The sequence below is a fragment of the Triturus cristatus genome, chromosome 3_2 (assembly GCF_964204655.1).
Source record: "Triturus cristatus chromosome 3_2, aTriCri1.1, whole genome shotgun sequence".
Lineage (NCBI taxonomy): Eukaryota > Metazoa > Chordata > Amphibia > Caudata > Salamandridae > Triturus > Triturus cristatus.
The window spans coordinates 852118-865491 of NC_140584.1; positions in this window are offsets into that span (position 1 = coordinate 852118).

The following is a 13374-nucleotide window of genomic DNA, read 5'->3' on the forward strand; positions in this document are numbered from 1 at the left end:
TTAGGCCAGAGTATGAGTCTAAGACCTTAGCTATTAGGCCAGAGTAAAAGTTAAGACCTTAACCAGTAGGCCAGAGTAAGAGTTAAGACCTTAACCATTAGGCCAGAGTACAAGTCTAAGACCTTAACTATTAGGCTAGAGTACGAGTCTAAGACCTTAGCTATTAGGCCAGAGTAAGAGTTAAGACCTTAACTAGTAGGCCAGAGTAAGAATTAAGACCTTAACCATTAGGCCAGAGTACGATTCTAAAACCTTAGCTATTAGGCCAGAGTATGAGTCTAAGACCTTAGCTATTAGGCCAGAGTAAGAGTTAAGACCTTAACCAATAGGCCAGAGTAAGAGTTAAGACCTTAGCTATTAGGCCAGAGTAAGAGTTAAGACCTTAACCATTAGGCCAGAGTACAAGTCTAAGACCTTAACTATTAGGCTAGAGTACGAGTCTAAGACCTTAGCTATTAGGCCAGAGTAAGAGTTAAGACCTTAACTAGTAGGCCAGAGTAAGAATTAAGACCTTAACCATTAGTCCAGAGTACGATTCTAAAACCTTAGCTATTAGGCCAGAGTACGAGTTAAGACCTTAGCTATTAGGCCAGAGTAAGAGTTAAGACCTTAACCAGTAGGCCAGAGTAAGAGTTAAGACCTTAACCATTATGCCAGAGTACGAGTCTAAGACCTTAGCTATTAGGCCAGAGTAAGAGTTAAGACATTAGCTATTAGGACAGAGTAAGAGTTGAGACCTTAGCTATTAGGCCAGAGTAAGAGTTAAGACCTTAACCAGTAGGCCAGAGTACGAGTCTAAGACCCTAGCTATTAGGCCAAAGTAAGAGTTAAGACCTTAGCTATTAGGCCAGAGTAACAGTTAAGACCTTAACCAGTAGGCCAGAGTAAGAGGTAAGACCTTAACCATTAGGCCAGAGTACAAGTCTAAGACCTTAGCTATTAGGCCAGAGTACGAGTCTAAGACATTAGCTACTAGGCCAGAGTACGAGTCTAAGACCTTAGCTATTAGGCCAGAGTAAGAGTTAAGACCTTAACCAGTAGGCCAGAGTAAGAGTTAAGACCTTAACCTGTAGGCCATAGTACGAGTCTAAGACCTTAGCTACTAGGCCAGATTAAGAGTTAATACCTTAGCTATTAGACCAGATTACGAGTCTAAGACCTTTGCTATTAGGCCAGAGTAAGAGTTAAGACCTTAGCTATTAGGCCAGAGTAAGAGTCAAGACCTTAACCAGTAGGCCAGTGTAACAGTTAAGACCTTAACCATTAGGCCAGAGTACGAGTCTAAGACCTTAGCTATTAGGCCAGAGTAAGAGTTAAGACCTTAGCTATTAGGCCAGAGTACGAGTCTAAGCCCTTAGCTATTAGGCCAGAGTAAGAGGTAAGACATTAACCAGTAGGCCAGAGTAAGAGTTAAGACCTTAGCTATTAGGCCAGAGTAAGAGTTAAGACCTTAACCATTGGGTCAGTGTACGAGTCTAAGACCTTAGCTATTAGGCCAGAGTACGAGTCTAAGACCTTAGCTATTAGGCCAGAGTAAGAGTTAAGACCTTAACCAGTAGGCCAGAGTAAGAGTTAATACCTTAACCATTAGGCCAGAGTACGAGTCTAAGACCTTAGCTATTAGGCCAGAGTAAGAGTTAAGACCTTAGCTATTAGGCCAGAGTAAGAGTTGAGACCTTAACCATTAGGCCAGAGTACGAGTCTAAGACCTTAACCAGTAGGCCAGAGTAAGAGTTAAGACCTTAACCATTAGGCCAGAGTACGAGCCTAAGACCTTAACCAGTAGGCCAGAGTAAGAGTTAAGACCTTAACCATTAGGCCAGAGTACGAGTCTAAGACCTTAGCTATTAGACAGGAGTAAGAGTTAAGACCTTAGCTATTAGGCCAGAGTAAGAGTTAAGACCTTAACTAGTAGGCCAGAGTAAGAGTTAAGACCTTAACCATTAGGCCAGAGTATGATTCTAAGACCTTAACTATTAGGCCAGAGTACGAGTCTAAGACCTTAGCTATTAGGCCAGAGTAAGAGTTAAGACCTTAGCTATTAGGCCAGAGTAAGAGTTAAGACCTTAACTAGTAGGCCAGAGTAAGAGTTAAGACCTTAACCATTAGGCCAGAGTACGAGTCTAAGACCTTAGCTATTAGGCCAGGGTAAGGGTTAAGACCTTAACCAGTAGGCCAGAGTAAGAGTTAAGACCTTTACCAGTAGGTCAGAGTACGAGTCTAAGACCTTAGCTATTAGGCCAGAGTAAGATTTAAGACCTTAACCATTAGGCCAGAGTACAAGTCTAAGACCTTAGCTATTAGGCCAGAGTAAGAGTTAAGACCTTAACCAGTAGGCCAGAGTAAGAATTAAGACCTTAACCATTAGGCCAGAGTACGAGTCTAAAACCTTAGCTATTAGGCCAGAGTATGAGTTAAGACCTTAGCTATTAGGCCAGAGTAAGAGTTAAGAACTTAACCAGTAGGCCAGAGTACGAGTCTAAGACCTTAGCTATTAGGCCAGAGTAAGAGTTAAGACCTTAGCTATTAGGCCAGAGTATGAGTCTAAGACCTTAGCTATTAGGCCAGAGTAAGAGTTAAGACCTTAAACAATAGGCCAGAGTAAGAGTTAAGACCTTAGCTATTAGGCCAGAGTAAGAGTTAAGACCTTAACCATTAGGCCAGAGTACAAGTCTAAGACCTTAACTATTAGGCTAGAGTACGAGTCTAAGACCTTAGCTATTAGGCCAGAGTAAGAGTTAAGACCTTAACTAGTAGGCCAGAGTAAGAATTAAGACCTTAACCATTAGGCCAGAGTACGATTCTAAAACCTTAGCTATTAGGCCAGAGTACGAGTTAAGACCTTAGCTATTAGGCCAGAGTAAGAGTTAAGACCTTAACCAGTAGGCCAGAGTAAGAGTTAAGACCTTAGCTATTAGGCCAGAGTAAGAGTTAAGACCTTAACCAGTAGGCCAGAGTAAGAGTTAAGACCTTAACCAGAAGGCCAGAGTATGAGTCTAAGACCTTAGCTATTAGGGCAGAGTAAGAGTTAAGACCTTAGCTATTAGGCCAGAGTACGAGTCTAAGCCCTTAGCTATTAGGCCAGAGTAAGAGATAAGACCTTAACCAGTAGGCCAGAGTAAGAGTTAAGACCTTAGCTATTAGGCCAGAGTAAGAGTTAAGACCTTAACCATTAGGTCAGTGTACGAGTCTAAGACCTTAGCTATTAGGCCAGAGTACGAGTCTAAGACCTTAGCTATTAGGCCAGAGTAAGAGTTAAGACCTTAACCAGTAGGCCAGAGAAAGAGTTAATACCTTAACCATTAGGCCAGAGTACGAGTCTAAGACCTTAGCTATTAGGCCAGAGTAAGAGTTAAGACCTTAGCTATTAGGCCAGAGTAAGAGTTGAGACCTTAACCATTAGGCCAGAGTACGAGTCTAAGACCTTAACCAGCAGGCCAGAGTAAGAGTTAAGACCTTAACCATTAGGCCAGAGTACGAGTCTAAGACCTTAACCAGTAGGCCAGAGTAAGAGTTAAGACCTTAACCATTAGGCCAGAGTATGAGTCTAAGACCTTAGCTATTAGGCAGGAGTAAGAGTTAAGACCTTAGCTATTAGGCCAGAGTAAGAGTTAAGACCTTAACCAGTAGGCCAGAGTAAGAGTTAAGACCTTAACCATTAGGCCAGAGTATGATTCTAAGACCTTAGCTATTAGGCCAGAGTACGAGTCTAAGACCTTAGCTATTAGGCCAGAGTAAGAGTTAAGACCTTAGCTATTAGGCCAGAGTAAGAGTTAGGACCTTAGCTATTAGGCCAGAGTAAGAGTTAAGACCTTAACCATTAGGCCAGAGTATGAGTCTAAGACCTTAGCTATTAGGCCAGAGTAAAAGTTAAGACCTTAACCAGTAGGCCAGAGTAAGAGTTAAGACCTTAACCATTAGGCCAGAGTACAAGTCTAAGACCTTAACTATTAGGCTAGAGTACGAGTCTAAGACCTTAGCTATTAGGCCAGAGTAAGAGTTAAGACCTTAACTAGTAGGCCAGAGTAAGAATTAAGACCTTAACCATTAGGCCAGAGTACGATTCTAAAACCTTAGCTATTAGGCCAGAGTATGAGTCTAAGACCTTAGCTATTAGGCCAGAGTAAGAGTTAAGACCTTAACCAATAGGCCAGAGTAAGAGTTAAGACCTTAGCTATTAGGCCAGAGTAAGAGTTAAGACCTTAACCATTAGGCCAGAGTACAAGTCTAAGACCTTAACTATTAGGCTAGAGTACGAGTCTAAGACCTTAGCTATTAGGCCAGAGTAAGAGTTAAGACCTTAACTAGTAGGCCAGAGTAAGAATTAAGACCTTAACCATTAGTCCAGAGTACGATTCTAAAACCTTAGCTATTAGGCCAGAGTACGAGTTAAGACCTTAGCTATTAGGCCAGAGTAAGAGTTAAGACCTTAACCAGTAGGCCAGAGTAAGAGTTAAGACCTTAACCATTATGCCAGAGTACGAGTCTAAGACCTTAGCTATTAGGCCAGAGTAAGAGTTAAGACATTAGCTATTAGGACAGAGTAAGAGTTGAGACCTTAGCTATTAGGCCAGAGTAAGAGTTAAGACCTTAACCAGTAGGCCAGAGTACGAGTCTAAGACCCTAGCTATTAGGCCAGAGTAAGAGTTAAGACCTTAGCTATTAGGCCAGAGTAACAGTTAAGACCTTAACCAGTAGGCCAGAGTAAGAGGTAAGACCTTAACCATTAGGCCAGAGTACGAGTCTAAGACCTTAGCTATTAGGCCAGAGTACGAGTCTAAGACATTAGCTACTAGGCCAGAGTACGAGTCTAAGACCTTAGCTATTAGGCCAGAGTAAGAGTTAAGACCTTAACCAGTAGGCCAGAGTAAGAGTTAAGACCTTAACCTGTAGGCCATAGTACGAGTCTAAGACCTTAGCTACTAGGCCAGATTAAGAGTTAAGACCTTAGCTATTAGACCAGATTACGAGTCTAAGACCTTTGCTATTAGGCCAGAGTAAGAGTTAAGACCTTAGCTATTAGGCCAGAGTAAGAGTCAAGACCTTAACCAGTAGGCCAGTGTAAGAGTTAAGACCTTAACCATTAGGCCAGAGTACGAGTCTAAGACCTTAGCTATTAGGCCAGAGTAAGAGTTAAGACCTTAGCTATTAGGCCAGAGTACGAGTCTAAGCCCTTAGCTATTAGGCCAGAGTAAGAGGTAAGACATTAACCAGTAGGCAAGAGTAAGAGTTAAGACCTTAGCTATTAGGCCAGAGTAAGAGTTAAGACCTTAACCATTGGGTCAGTGTACGAGTCTAAGACCTTAGCTATTAGGCCAGAGTGCGAGTCTAAGACCTTAGCTATTAGGCAAGAGTAAGAGTTAAGACCTTAACCAGTAGGCCAGAGTAAGAGTTAATACCTTAACCATTAGGCCAGAGTACGAGTCTAAGACCTTAGCTATTAGGCCAGAGTAAGAGTTAAGACCTTAGCTATTAGGCCAGAGTAAGAGTTGAGACCTTAACCATTAGGCCAGAGTACGAGTCTAAGACCTTAACCAGTAGGCCAGAGTAAGAGTTAAGACCTTAACCATTAGGCCAGAGTACGAGCCTAATACCTTAACCAGTAGGCCAGAGTAAGAGTTAAGACCTTAACCATTAGGCCAGAGTACGAGTCTAAGACCTTAGCTATTAGACAGGAGTAAGAGTTAAGACCTTAGCTATTAGGCCAGAGTAAGAGTTAAGACCTTAACTAGTAGGCCAGAGTAAGAGTTAAGACCTTAACCATTAGGCCAGAGTATGATTCTAAGACCTTAACTATTAGGCCAGAGTACGAGTCTAAGACCTTAGCTATTAGGCCAGAGTAAGAGTTAAGACCTTAGCTATTAGGCCAGAGTAAGAGTTAAGACCTTAACTAGTAGGCCAGAGTAAGAGTTAAGACCTTAACCATTAGGCCAGAGTACGAGTCTAAGACCTTAGCTATTAGGCCAGGGTAAGGGTTAAGACCTTAACCAGTAGGCCAGAGTAAGAGTTAAGACCTTTACCAGTAGGTCAGAGTACGAGTCTAAGACCTTAGCTATTAGGCCAGAGTAAGATTTAAGACCTTAACCATTAGGCCAGAGTACAAGTCTAAGACCTTAGCTATTAGGCCAGAGTAAGAGTTAAGACCTTAACCAGTAGGCCAGAGTAAGAGTTAAGACCTTAGCTATTAGGCCAGAGTAAGAGTTAAGACCTTAACCATTAGGCCAGAGTACAAGTCTAAGACCTTAACTATTAGGCTAGAGTACGAGTCTAAGACCTTAGCTATTAGGCCAGAGTAAGAGTTAAGACCTTAACTAGTAGGCCAGAGTAAGAATTAAGACCTTAACCATTAGGCCAGAGTACGATTCTAAAACCTTAGCTATTAGGCCAGAGTACGAGTTAAGACCTTAGCTATTAGGCCAGAGTAAGAGTTAAGACCTTAACCAGTAGGCCAGAGTAAGAGTTAAGACCTTAGCTATTAGGCCAGAGTAAGAGTTAAGACCTTAACCAGTAGGCCAGAGTACGAGTCTAAGACCTTAGCAATTAGGCCAGAGTAAGAGTTAAGACCTTAGCTATTAGGCCAGAGTAAGAGTTAAGACCTTAACTAGTAGGCCAGAGTAAGAGTTAAGACCTTAACCATTAGGCCAGAGTACGAGTCTAAGACCTTAGCTATTAGGCCAGAGTAAGGGTTAAGACCTTAACCAGTAGGCCAGAGTAAGAGTTAAGACCTTTACCAGTAGGTCAGAGTACGAGTCTAAGACCTTAGCTATTAGGCCAGAGTAAGATTTAAGACCTTAACCATTAGGCCAGAGTACAAGTCTAAGACCTTAGCTATTAGGCCAGAGTAAGAGTTAAGACCTTAACCAGTAGGCCAGAGTAAGAATTAAGACCTTAACCATTAGGCCAGAGTACGAGTCTAAAACCTTAGCTATTAGGCCAGAGTACGAGTTAAGACCTTAGCTATTAGGCCAGAGTAAGAGTTAAGACCTTAACCAGTAGGCCAGAGTACGAGTCTAAGACCTTAGCTATTAGGCCAGAGTAAGAGTTAAGACCTTAGCTATTAGGCCAGAGTATGAGTCTAAGACCTTAGCTATTAGGCCAGAGTAAGAGTTAAGACCTTAACCAATAGGCCAGAGTAAGAGTTAAGACCTTAGCTATTAGGCCAGAGTAAGAGTTAAGACCTTAACCATTAGGCCAGAGTACAAGTCTAAGACCTTAACTATTAGGCTAGAGTACGAGTCTAAGACCTTAGCTATTAGGCCAGAGTAAGAGTTAAGACCTTAACTAGTAGGCCAGAGTAAGAATTAAGACCTTAACCATTAGGCCAGAGTACGATTCTAAAACCTTAGCTATTAGGCCAGAGTACGAGTTAAGACCTTAGCTATTAGGCCAGAGTAAGAGTTAAGACCTTAACCAGTAGGCCAGAGTAAGAGTTAAGACCTTAGCTATTAGGCCAGAGTAAGAGTTAAGACCTTAACCAGTAGGCCAGAGTAAGAGTTAAGACCTTAACCAGAAGGCCAGAGTATGAGTCTAAGACCTTAGCTATTAGGGCAGAGTAAGAGTTAAGACCTTAGCTATTAGGCCAGAGTACGAGTCTAAGCCCTTAGCTATTAGGCCAGAGTAAGAGATAAGACCTTAACCAGTAGGCCAGAGTAAGAGTTAAGACCTTAGCTATTAGGCCAGAGTAAGAGTTAAGACCTTAACCATTAGGTCAGTGTACGAGTCTAAGACCTTAGCTATTAGGCCAGAGTACGAGTCTAAGACCTTAGCTATTAGGCCAGAGTAAGAGTTAAGACCTTAACCAGTAGGCCAGAGTAAGAGTTAATACCTTAACCATTAGGCCAGAGTACGAGTCTAAGACCTTAGCTATTAGGCCAGAGTAAGAGTTAAGACCTTAGCTATTAGGCCAGAGTAAGAGTTGAGACCTTAACCATTAGGCCAGAGTACGAGTCTAAGACCTTAACCAGCAGGCCAGAGTAAGAGTTAAGACCTTAACCATTAGGCCAGAGTACGAGTCTAAGACCTTAACCAGTAGGCCAGAGTAAGAGTTAAGACCTTAACCATTAGGCCAGAGTATGAGTCTAAGACCTTAGCTATTAGGCAGGAGTAAGAGTTAAGACCTTAGCTATTAGGCCAGAGTAAGAGTTAAGACCTTAACCAGTAGGCCAGAGTAAGAGTTAAGACCTTAACCATTAGGCCAGAGTATGATTCTAAGACCTTAGCTATTAGGCCAGAGTACGAGTCTAAGACCTTAGCTATTAGGCCAGAGTAAGAGTTAAGACCTTAGCTATTAGGCCAGAGTAAGAGTTAGGACCTTAGCTATTAGGCCAGAGTAAGAGTTAAGACCTTAACCATTAGGCCAGAGTATGAGTCTAAGACCTTAGCTATTAGGCCAGAGTAAAAGTTAAGACCTTAACCAGTAGGCCAGAGTAAGAGTTAAGACCTTAACCATTAGGCCAGAGTACAAGTCTAAGACCTTAACTATTAGGCTAGAGTACGAGTCTAAGACCTTAGCTATTAGGCCAGAGTAAGAGTTAAGACCTTAACTAGTAGGCCAGAGTAAGAATTAAGACCTTAACCATTAGGCCAGAGTACGATTCTAAAACCTTAGCTATTAGGCCAGAGTATGAGTCTAAGACCTTAGCTATTAGGCCAGAGTAAGAGTTAAGACCTTAACCAATAGGCCAGAGTAAGAGTTAAGACCTTAGCTATTAGGCCAGAGTAAGAGTTAAGACCTTAACCATTAGGCCAGAGTACAAGTCTAAGACCCTAACTATTAGGCTAGAGTACGAGTCTAAGACCTTAGCTATTAGGCCAGAGTAAGAGTTAAGACCTTAACTAGTAGGCCAGAGTAAGAATTAAGACCTTAACCATTAGGCCAGAGTACGATTCTAAAACCTTAGCTATTAGGCCAGAGTACGAGTTAAGACCTTAGCTATTAGGCCAGAGTAAGAGTTAAGACCTTAACCAGTAGGCCAGAGTAAGAGTTAAGACCTTAGCTATTAGGCCAGAGTAAGAGTTAAGACCTTAACCAGTAGGCCAGAGTAAGAGTTAAGACCTTAACCAGAAGGCCAGAGTATGAGTCTAAGACCTTAGCTATTAGGGCAGAGTAAGAGTTAAGACCTTAGCTATTAGGCCAGAGTACGAGTCTAAGCCCTTAGCTATTAGGCCAGAGTAAGAGATAAGACCTTAACCAGTAGGCCAGAGTAAGAGTTAAGACCTTAGCTATTAGGCCAGAGTAAGAGTTAAGACCTTAACCATTAGGTCAGTGTACGAGTCTAAGACCTTAGCTATTAGGCCAGAGTACGAGTCTAAGACCTTAGCTATTAGGCCAGAGTAAGAGTTAAGACCTTAACCAGTAGGCCAGAGTAAGAGTTAATACCTTAACCATTAGGCCAGAGTACGAGTCTAAGACCTTAGCTATTAGGCCAGAGTAAGAGTTAAGACCTTAGCTATTAGGCCAGAGTAAGAGTTGAGACCTTAACCATTAGGCCAGAGTACGAGTCTAAGACCTTAACCAGCAGACCAGAGTAAGAGTTAAGACCTTAACCATTAGGCCAGAGTACGAGTCTAAGACCTTAACCAGTAGGCCAGAGTAAGAGTTAAGACCTTAACCATTAGGCCAGAGTATGAGTCTAAGACCTTAGCTATTAGGCAAGAGTAAGAGTTAAGACCTTAGCTATTAGGCCAGAGTAAGAGTTAAGACCTTAACCAGTAGGCCAGTGTAAGAGTTAAGACCTTAACCATTAGGCCAGAGTATGATTCTAAGACCTTAGCTATTAGGCCAGAGTACGAGTCTAAGACCTTAGCTATTAGGCCAGAGTAAGAGTTAAGACCTTAGCTATTAGGCCAGAGTAAGAGTTAGGACCTTAGCTATTAGGCCAGAGTAAGAGTTAAGACCTTAACCATTAGGCCAGAGTATGAGTCTAAGACCTTAGCTATTAGGCCAGAGTAAAAGTTAAGACCTTAACCAGTAGGCCAGAGTAAGAGTTAAGACCTTAACCATTAGGCCAGAGTACAAGTCTAAGACCTTAACTATTAGGCTAGAGTACGAGTCTAAGACCTTAGCTATTAGGCCAGAGTAAGAGTTAAGACCTTAACTAGTAGGCCAGAGTAAGAATTAAGACCTTAACCATTAGGCCAGAGTACAATTCTAAAACCTTAGCTATTAGGCCAGAGTATGAGTCTAAGACCTTAGCTATTAGGCCAGAGTAAGAGTTAAGACCTTAACCAATAGGCCAGAGTAAGAGTTAAGACCTTAGCTATTAGGCCAGAGTAAGAGTTAAGACCTTAACCATTAGGCCAGAGTACAAGTCTAAGACCTTAACTATTAGGCTAGAGTACGAGTCTAAGACCTTAGCTATTAGGCCAGAGTAAGAGTTAAGACCTTAACTAGTAGGCCAGAGTAAGAATTAAGACCTTAACCATTAGGCCAGAGTACGATTCTAAAACCTTAGCTATTAGGCCAGAGTACGAGTTAAGACCTTAGCTATTAGGCCAGAGTAAGAGTTAAGACCTTAACCAGTAGGCCAGAGTAAGAGTTAAGACCTTAGCTATTAGGCCAGAGTAAGAGTTAAGACCTTAACCAGTAGGCCAGAGTAAGAGTTAAGACCTTAACCAGAAGGCCAGAGTATGAGTCTAAGACCTTAGCTATTAGGGCAGAGTAAGAGTTAAGACCTTAGCTATTAGGCCAGAGTACGAGTCTAAGCCCTTAGCTATTAGGCCAGAGTAAGAGATAAGACCTTAACCAGTAGGCCAGAGTAAGAGTTAAGACCTTAGCTATTAGGCCAGAGTAAGAGTTAAGACCTTAACCATTAGGTCAGTGTATGAGTCTAAGACCTTAGCTATTAGGCCAGAGTACGAGTCTAAGACCTTAGCTATTAGGCCAGAGTAAGAGTTAAGACCTTAACCAGTAGGCCAGAGTAAGAGTTAATACCTTAACCATTAGGCCAGAGTACGAGTCTAAGACCTTAGCTATTAGGCCAGAGTAAGAGTTAAGACCTTAGCTATTAGGCCAGAGTAAGAGTTGAGACCTTAACCATTAGGCCAGAGTACGAGTCTAAGACCTTAACCAGCAGGCCAGAGTAAGAGTTAAGACCTTAACCATTAGGCCAGAGTACGAGTCTAAGACCTTAACCAGTAGGCCAGAGTAAGAGTTAAGACCTTAACCATTAGGCCAGAGTATGAGTCTAAGACCTTAGCTATTAGGCAGGAGTAAGAGTTAAGACCTTAGCTATTAGGCCAGAGTAAGAGTTAAGACCTTAACCAGTAGGCCAGAGTAAGAGTTAAGACCTTAACCATTAGGCCAGAGTATGATTCTAAGACCTTAGCTATTAGGCCAGAGTATGAGTCTAAGACCTTAGCTATTAGGCCAGAGTAAGAGTTAAGACCTTAGCTATTAGGCCAGAGTAAGAGTTAGGACCTTAGCTATTAGGCCAGAGTAAGAGTTAAGACCTTAACCATTAGGCCAGAGTATGAGTCTAAGACCTTAGCTATTAGGCCAGAGTAAAAGTTAAGACCTTAACCAGTAGGCCAGAGTAAGAGTTAAGACCTTAGCTATTAGGCCAGAGTAAGAGTTAAGACCTTAACCATGTGGCCCGAGTAAGAGTTAAGACCTTAACCTGCAGGCCATAGTACGAGTCGAAGACCTTAGCTATTAGGCCAGAGTACGAGTCCAAGACCTTAGCTGTTAGGCCAGAGTAAGAGTTAAGACCTTAATCAGTAGGCCAGAGTAAGAGTTAAGACCTTAGCTATTAGGCCAGAGTATGAGTCTAAGACCTTAGCTATTTGGCCAGAGTAAGAGTTAAGACATTAGCTATTAGGCCAGAGTAAAAGTTAAGCCCTTAGCTATTAGGCCAGAGTACGAGTCTAAGACCTTAGCTATTAGGCCAGAGTAAGAGTTAAGACCTTAACCAGTAGGCCAGAGTAAGAGTTAATACCTTAACCATTAGGCCAGAGTACGAGTCTAAGACCTTAGCTATTAGGCCAGAGTAAGAGTTAAGACCTTAGCTATTAGGCCAGAGTAAGAGTTGAGACCTTAACCATTAGGCCAGAGTACGAGTCTAAGACCTTAACCAGCAGGCCAGAGTAAGAGTTAAGACCTTAACCATTAGGCCAGAGTACGAGTCTAAGACCTTAACCAGTAGGCCAGAGTAAGAGTTAAGACCTTAACCATTAGGCCAGAGTATGAGTCTAAGACCTTAGCTATTAGGCAGGAGTAAGAGTTAAGACCTTAGCTATTAGGCCAGAGTAAGAGTTAAGACCTTAACCAGTAGGCCAGAGTAAGAGTTAAGACCTTAACCATTAGGCCAGAGTATGATTCTAAGACCTTAGCTATTAGGCCAGAGTACGAGTCTAAGACCTTAGCTATTAGGCCAGAGTAAGAGTTAAGACCTTAGCTATTAGGCCAGAGTAAGAGTTAGGACCTTAGCTATTAGGCCAGAGTAAGAGTTAAGACCTTAACCATTAGGCCAGAGTATGAGTCTAAGACCTTAGCTATTAGGCCAGAGTAAAAGTTAAGACCTTAACCAGTAGGCCAGAGTAAGAGTTAAGACCTTAACCATTAGGCCAGAGTACAAGTCTAAGACCTTAACTATTAGGCTAGAGTACGAGTCTAAGACCTTAGCTATTAGGCCAGAGTAAGAGTTAAGACCTTAACTAGTAGGCCAGAGTAAGAATTAAGACCTTAACCATTAGGCCAGAGTACGATTCTAAAACCTTAGCTATTAGGCCAGAGTATGAGTCTATGACCTTAGCTATTAGGCCAGAGTAAGAGTTAAGACCTTAACCAATAGGCCAGAGTAAGAGTTAAGACCTTAGCTATTAGGCCAGAGTAAGAGTTAAGACCTTAACCATTAGGCCAGAGTACAAGTCTAAGACCTTAACTATTAGGCTAGAGTACGAGTCTAAGACCTTAGCTATTAGGCCAGAGTAAGAGTTAAGACCTTAACTAGTAGGCCAGAGTAAGAATTAAGACCTTAACCATTAGGCCAGAGTACGATTCTAAAACCTTAGCTATTAGGCCAGAGTACGAGTTAAGACCTTAGCTATTAGGCCAGAGTAAGAGTTAAGACCTTAACCAGTAGGCCAGAGTAAGAGTTAAGACCTTAGCTATTAGGCCAGAGTAAGAGTTAAGACCTTAACCAGTAGGCCAGAGTAAGAGTTAAGACCTTAACCAGAAGGCCAGAGTATGAGTCTAAGACCTTAGCTATTAGGGCAGAGTAAGAGTTAAGACCTTAGCTATTAGGCCAGAGTACGAGTCTAAGCCCTTAGCTATTAGGCCAGAGTAAGAGATATGACCTTAACCAGTAGGCCAGAGTAAGAGTTAAGACCTTAGCTATTAGGCCAGAGTAAGAGTTAAGACCTTAACCATTAGGT